At 48.3% G+C, this 5870-nt stretch overlaps 3 non-coding genes across 3 annotated transcripts; all 3 read right to left on the bottom strand.

The window, feature by feature from the left end:
• Positions 1–961: 961 nt before the first annotated feature.
• LOC135332536 (5.8S ribosomal RNA) lies at positions 962–1115 on the bottom strand. The gene has a single exon (XR_010393388.1). It is a non-coding gene; the product is annotated as a 5.8S ribosomal RNA (ribosomal RNA).
• Positions 1116–1316: 201 nt separating this feature from the next.
• Positions 1317–3126, bottom strand: LOC135332674 (small subunit ribosomal RNA). Its single transcript, XR_010393520.1, has one exon. It is a non-coding gene; the product is annotated as a small subunit ribosomal RNA (ribosomal RNA).
• A 2289-nt stretch (positions 3127–5415) lies between these two features.
• LOC135332392 (5S ribosomal RNA) lies at positions 5416–5533 on the bottom strand. Its single transcript, XR_010393255.1, has one exon. It is a non-coding gene; the product is annotated as a 5S ribosomal RNA (ribosomal RNA).
• Between the last annotated feature and the right edge of the window lie 337 nt (positions 5534–5870).

Below are 5870 nucleotides of genomic sequence, written 5' to 3'. Positions count from 1 at the left end.
GGTGTGACCGGTCTCCCGTCCGAGCGGGCATCCGTCCGCAGACACTGCACGCAGTCCCTGAAGCGGTGCCCAAACGGCCAGAAGCGGCCCAAACCCCAAGGGGCCTACGCTGCCAGTTATCCTCAGTCACCTGCAGACTTCCAGACCGCCGGCTATAAGCACCACTCCGAGGAGTGGGCACCTACCCGACGGCCCTTGTCAGCCACAAGGCAACTGTTGTTGGCCAGCTTGCCCAAGAGTGCAGAGGAGTTGACAGCTATCCGGAGGGCAAAACCTATCGGCTTTTGCGGACCGGCATCACTGATCAACGTCGCTCCTGAACTTGGGCAGAGCTAATTCAGCTGCATTCGTTTCCCTCCTAACGGTTTCGCGGTCTTTTTGACTCTCTTTTCAAAGTACTTTTCACCTTTCCCTCACGGTACTTGTTTGCTATCGGTCTCGTGCCAGTATTTAGCTTTAGATGGAGTTTACCACCCACTTTGGGCTGCATTCCCAAACAACCCGACTCTCTGAAGGCAATGACGGCCCTGGTCGACGGTGCCACGTACGGGGCTCTCACCCTCTGTGACGCGCCTTTCCAGGTCAACTTTGACAGCGTCGGCCAGTGCCTAGTTGCCTCTCCCGGCCACAACTCCCTGACAGTGACTGCCAGGGATTTCAGGCTCGAGCTCTTCCCACTTCGCTCGCCGTTACTGAGGGAATCCTTGTTAGTTTCTTTTCCTCCGCTTATTGATATGCTTAAATTCAGCGGGTAGTCTCGCCTGATCTGAGGTTCAGTTTGAGAATTGAGGTCACGGCGTCACCGCGAGTCGATCGGACAGCCGGCAACAGCATCTGTGTGCCGGCTCCCGCAATCGGGAGGGGACGCAATCACTTCGAGGGATGCCGTGGCGCGAGGCCCGCAGACAACGCCTCAAAACGCACCGCTCGCGGAAACCCCGCGGGCGGCACACAGTAAAGCAAACTCTCAGACAGACGTGCTCCTGGCAGGACCAGAAGCGCCATTTGCGTTCAAAGACTCGATGATTCACTGAATTCTGCAATTCACACTACATATCGCAGTTTGCTGCGGTTCTTCATCGATGCACGAGCCGAGGGGTCCACCGTTAGAAGTTGTTTAAACTTTAAGTTTTCACGAGAAAAAAATACAAAGTGTTTTGAAAAAGATATACGGGGCGCGGGAGGACTGGGAGCCCGGCTTCGATCGCCACCCACTCTCCCCCGGGGGGGAGAGAGCCTGGCGAACCCCCGCTCGGCCGAGACACGCTCGACCGAGCCGAAAACGGTGCACAGAGAAGGGCCGAAAAGCCAATCAGTAATGATCCTTCCGCAGGTTCACCTACGGAAACCTTGTTTACGACTTTTACTTCCTCTAAATGATACAGTTAGAACGGCTTCCGGGCTCTCTCTCGTCATTGCTGAACAAGAGAGTTCCAGTCCAAAGTTCTCACTAAACCATTCAATCGGTAGTAGCGACGGGCGGTGTGTACAAAGGGCAGGGACGTAATCAACGCAAGCTGCTGACTTGCGCTTACTAGGAATTCCTCGTTGATGATCAAGAATTTCAAAATCAATCCCCAGCACGACAAAGTTTCACAAGATTCCCCGCACCTTTCGGCGTAGGAGAGGCTCGCTGGCTTCGTCAGTGTAGCGCGCGTGCGGCCCAGAACATCTAAGGGCATCACAGACCTGTTATTGCCTCAAACTTCCACTGGCTTCGGAGCCAGTTGTCCTCTAAGAAGTCGGCCACCATTCGGTGAATGGTGTGACTAGTTAGCAGGTTAAGGTCTCGTTCGTTATCGGAATTAACCAGACAAATCACTCCACCAACTAAGAACGGCCATGCACCACCACCCATAGAATCAAGAAAGAGCTCTCAATCTGTCAATCCTTACTATGTCTGGACCTGGTGAGTTTCCCCGTGTTGAGTCAAATTAAGCCGCAGGCTCCACTCCTGGTGGTGCCCTTCCGTCAATTCCTTTAAGTTTCAGCCTTGCGACCATACTCCCCCCGGAACCCAAAGACTTTGATTTCTCATAAGGTGCCGATGGAGTCAAACATTAACATCCACCGATCCCTAGTCGGCATAGTTTATGGTTAGGACTACGACGGTATCTGATCGTCTTCGAACCCCTAACTTTCGTTCTTGATTAATGAAAACATCCTTGGCAAATGCTTTCGCACTAGTTCGTCTTTCATAAATCCAAGAATTTCACCTCTGACAATTAAATACGAATGCCCCAACTGTCCCTCTTAATCATTACTTCGGCCCTAGAAACCAACAAAATAGGACCGAGGTCCTCTTCCATTATTCCATGCTAATGTATTCAGGCGATAGCCTGCCTTGAACACTCTAATTTTTTCAAAGTAAACGTCCCGAACTACCCGACCACTGCAGTAAAGAGCAGTCGGGGCTTTCGAGAGGAAGGGCGGCTGACCAGTACTCACCTTGCGGTGGACCAGGCAGGCCACCCCGAAATCCAACTACGAGCTTTTTAACTGCAACAACTTTAATATACGCTATTGGAGCTGGAATTACCGCGGCTGCTGGCACCAGACTTGCCCTCCAATTGTTCCTCGTTAAGGGATTTAGATTGTACTCATTCCAATTGCCAGACTACAATAGCCCGGCATTGTTATTTATTGTCACTACCTCCCCGAGTCGGGATTGGTAATTTGCGCGCCTGCTGCCTTCCTTGGATGTGGTAGCCGTTTCTCAGGCTCCCTCTCCGGAATCGAACCCTAATTCTCCGTCACCCGTTGCAACCATGGTAGGCCACTACCGTACCATCGAAAGTTGATAGGGCAGAAATTTGAATGAAGCACCGTCGGCGCAAGGGCCATACGGTTCGAGCAGTTATCATGAATCACCAAGGAACCGAGCCCCGAGAGACTCGCATTGGTTTTGGATCTAATAAATACATCCCTTCCGAAGAGTCGGGACTTTGTGCATGTATTAGCTCTAGAATTACCACGGTTATCCAAGTAGTAAGAAACCATCAAATAAACTATAACTGATTTAATGAGCCATTCCGCAGTTTCACAGTATAGAAGCGTTTATACTTAGACATGCATGGCTTAGTCTTTTGAGACAAGCATATGACTACTGGCAGGATCAACCAGGTAACTATCGGGACGCCAGAGCGTGCGAGACGCACTGTGTCACTCGACCGTCCTCGTTCAGAGGGCCGGCCAACGCATCACACCAGTGCGGCCACGCGGACCGCAGAGGGTTCAACAATTTTGCAAATCCTCGGCCACAGACTCACCAACTGAAGGCAGGAGAGGGCAGCTGAGGCCCACTCGTTGCCTGCAGATACAGTCAATCACGGGGATCGACCGGCAGCGAGACCGTACGAATGCACTCGTGATTCGTGAAATGATGCAAACCTAACTGCACTCGACCGGAGGGAGCCAGCCCACTGATGACCAGTCACCAGCAGGTCAGACGCCCGCCGACACAGGCAGTCTACAACGATGCGGACACACGGATGAACCGCTGCAGTCACCCTACACAGCACCCGTCACTAGGAGCAACGCTGGAACTCGTCTCGTATGTAATTAAGCGTGACTTTTTTTGCCACAACACCCCACTTCACGACCTATCAACACGCTCATTTGTACGACACTCTTGTTTGGTTGCTTATCTAGCCCACGTGGTCACATTGTTCAATTCGTCTGCACTTGTATGGTAATTGCTTGCGATATATTGCTCAAATTTCGCGCTACGCGCGTTCATTCCTTCATTCGTCTGCACTTGTATGGTAATTGCTCCAATTTTCCGGCGCGCAAATCCCCTCTGCAATGTTCCCATCTGCACTGTTCCCCGTCTGCACCCTTCCATTCCGCTAAACATACAGTTCAAGTTATACATGGCTAACATACAGTTACAATACAATACTGGAGATTGCACAATCTTTGCAACACAAATAGAAACAAGTGTGTTGAGCACTGTGGTTCCTTATTATATATGGGATGTGCTCATACATTTAAGTAGTAAAACAGACCACAGTGTGTGTACTCAAATTCCATATAAGGAAGGGTAATGCTCTATGCTTTTACTGTCTTGTTGCAAAGATTCTGTATAGTATTATAGTACACTCACTCACTCACTCACTCACTCACTATATTGCAGCACAACATCTATTCGCCAGCAGCCAGCCAGCCAGCCAGCCAGCCAGCCACCCACCTCTTACTATTCATCAGTCAGTCGGTCGGTCGGTCGGTCGGTCGGTCGGTCGGTCGTCGTCGGTCGGTCGGTCGGTCGGTCGGTCGGTCGGTCGGTCGGTCGGTCGGTCGGTCGGTCGGTCGGTAGGTAGGTAGGTAGGTAGGTAGGTAGGTAGGTAGGTAGGTAGGTAGGTAGGTAGGTTGGTGGGCCGGCCAGTCAGCCAGCTACAACATAGCTTCACAAGCTACACAACAATTGCTGCTTTAACTACCAGCTGCAGCTTCTAATTATAACTACCCATTGAAGCTACTTTGTAACTAGGCGCTTTGTAAGGGGCCGCTTTGTAACTAGGCAAGGACTTCATTACACTAACATTAATTTTTTCACCACGAGGACTTTAGGCTGGAAAATAGAAATAATAGGGCCTTAAGTGCTCGTTGACTTTACACTCCATGAACATTACAACTTTTTACCCACTACTTTTATTCCCACTTGAATTTACTGTACATTATTTGCGTATTGTTAGCAACGTACAATACAATACTACTTGAAGATAAGCTTGATATTGTTATGATCAAATGAAGCATGGCTCAATGAAGGTATATATAACTCACTCACTCACTCACTCACTCACTCACTCACTCACTCACTCACTCACTCACTCACTCACTCACTCACTCACTCACTCACTCACTCACTCACTCACTCACTCACTCACTCACTCACTCACTCACTCAGGGAAAATATTTAAATTTCCTGCTACAGTGCTGCTACATTGCAGCCCATAAAATCTGCACATTTCCTGAGGTGTCCTGCAAGTGTCCTGCAACCTACTTACAAAGGATAGTGCAACGTTTCCTGTATAGTTTCCTTTACTATTCCTGAAGTAGTCAGGACTTGTGTAACATTCATAAGTCTACAGGAAATTTTGTATTTGTAAAGTATAAGAAATTTTGATATTTTTCCTGTGTCACTCACTATAATTAGGATAGTTATAATTATACGTGCGTAATTATACAATTACTGTTTGCAAGTAGCCATCATCACATACTTCAGTTGCTTGCAGTGCCATGACTATAATGGACAAAGGCAGGGATCAATTGTAAAACTGTTGCTATCACAAAAAGAAAGTTCGTCTTTGCGGTTTGGTAATGATCAACGAGGATTTAAGGCTGCAGTTTTCATATTTTTGGGCCTTAACTGCTCGTTGTGAAATATTCTGAAAACAAACAAAAATAGAATGCAGAAGCCTACAACACCTGCTGTTCCCAGGCGGTCACCCATCCAAGTACTGGCAGGCCCTACGTTGCTTAACTTCGGTGATCAGACGAGAACCGGTGTTTTCAACGTGGTATGGTCGTAGACACAAGTCAATGCATATCTCATGTACTTATGTGTGAAGTTCAGAAATATACTCGACTTAATTTAATTGCTGTGGAGGGAGTGGGCCGGGAGGGAGTGAGTGAGTGGAGTGGAGTGGAGTGGAGTGGAGTGGAGTGTACTTCTCTGTACTTACTGGTATTATACAACTATGGACTTACTTACTGATAATTATAATCATACTCTAGCTATACAACTATCTACTAACTATCTACTATCTACTGTCTACTTCAAGCTTGCTTACTTACTTACTTACTTACTTACTTACTTACTTACTTACTTCACTGGAAACATGCAAACTCTTAATATAATCATTACTTCA

The sequence above is a fragment of the Halichondria panicea genome, chromosome 2 (assembly GCF_963675165.1).
Source record: "Halichondria panicea chromosome 2, odHalPani1.1, whole genome shotgun sequence".
Taxonomy (NCBI): Eukaryota; Metazoa; Porifera; class Demospongiae; order Suberitida; family Halichondriidae; genus Halichondria; species Halichondria panicea.
This window is presented reverse-complemented; position numbering and strand designations above follow the sequence as displayed.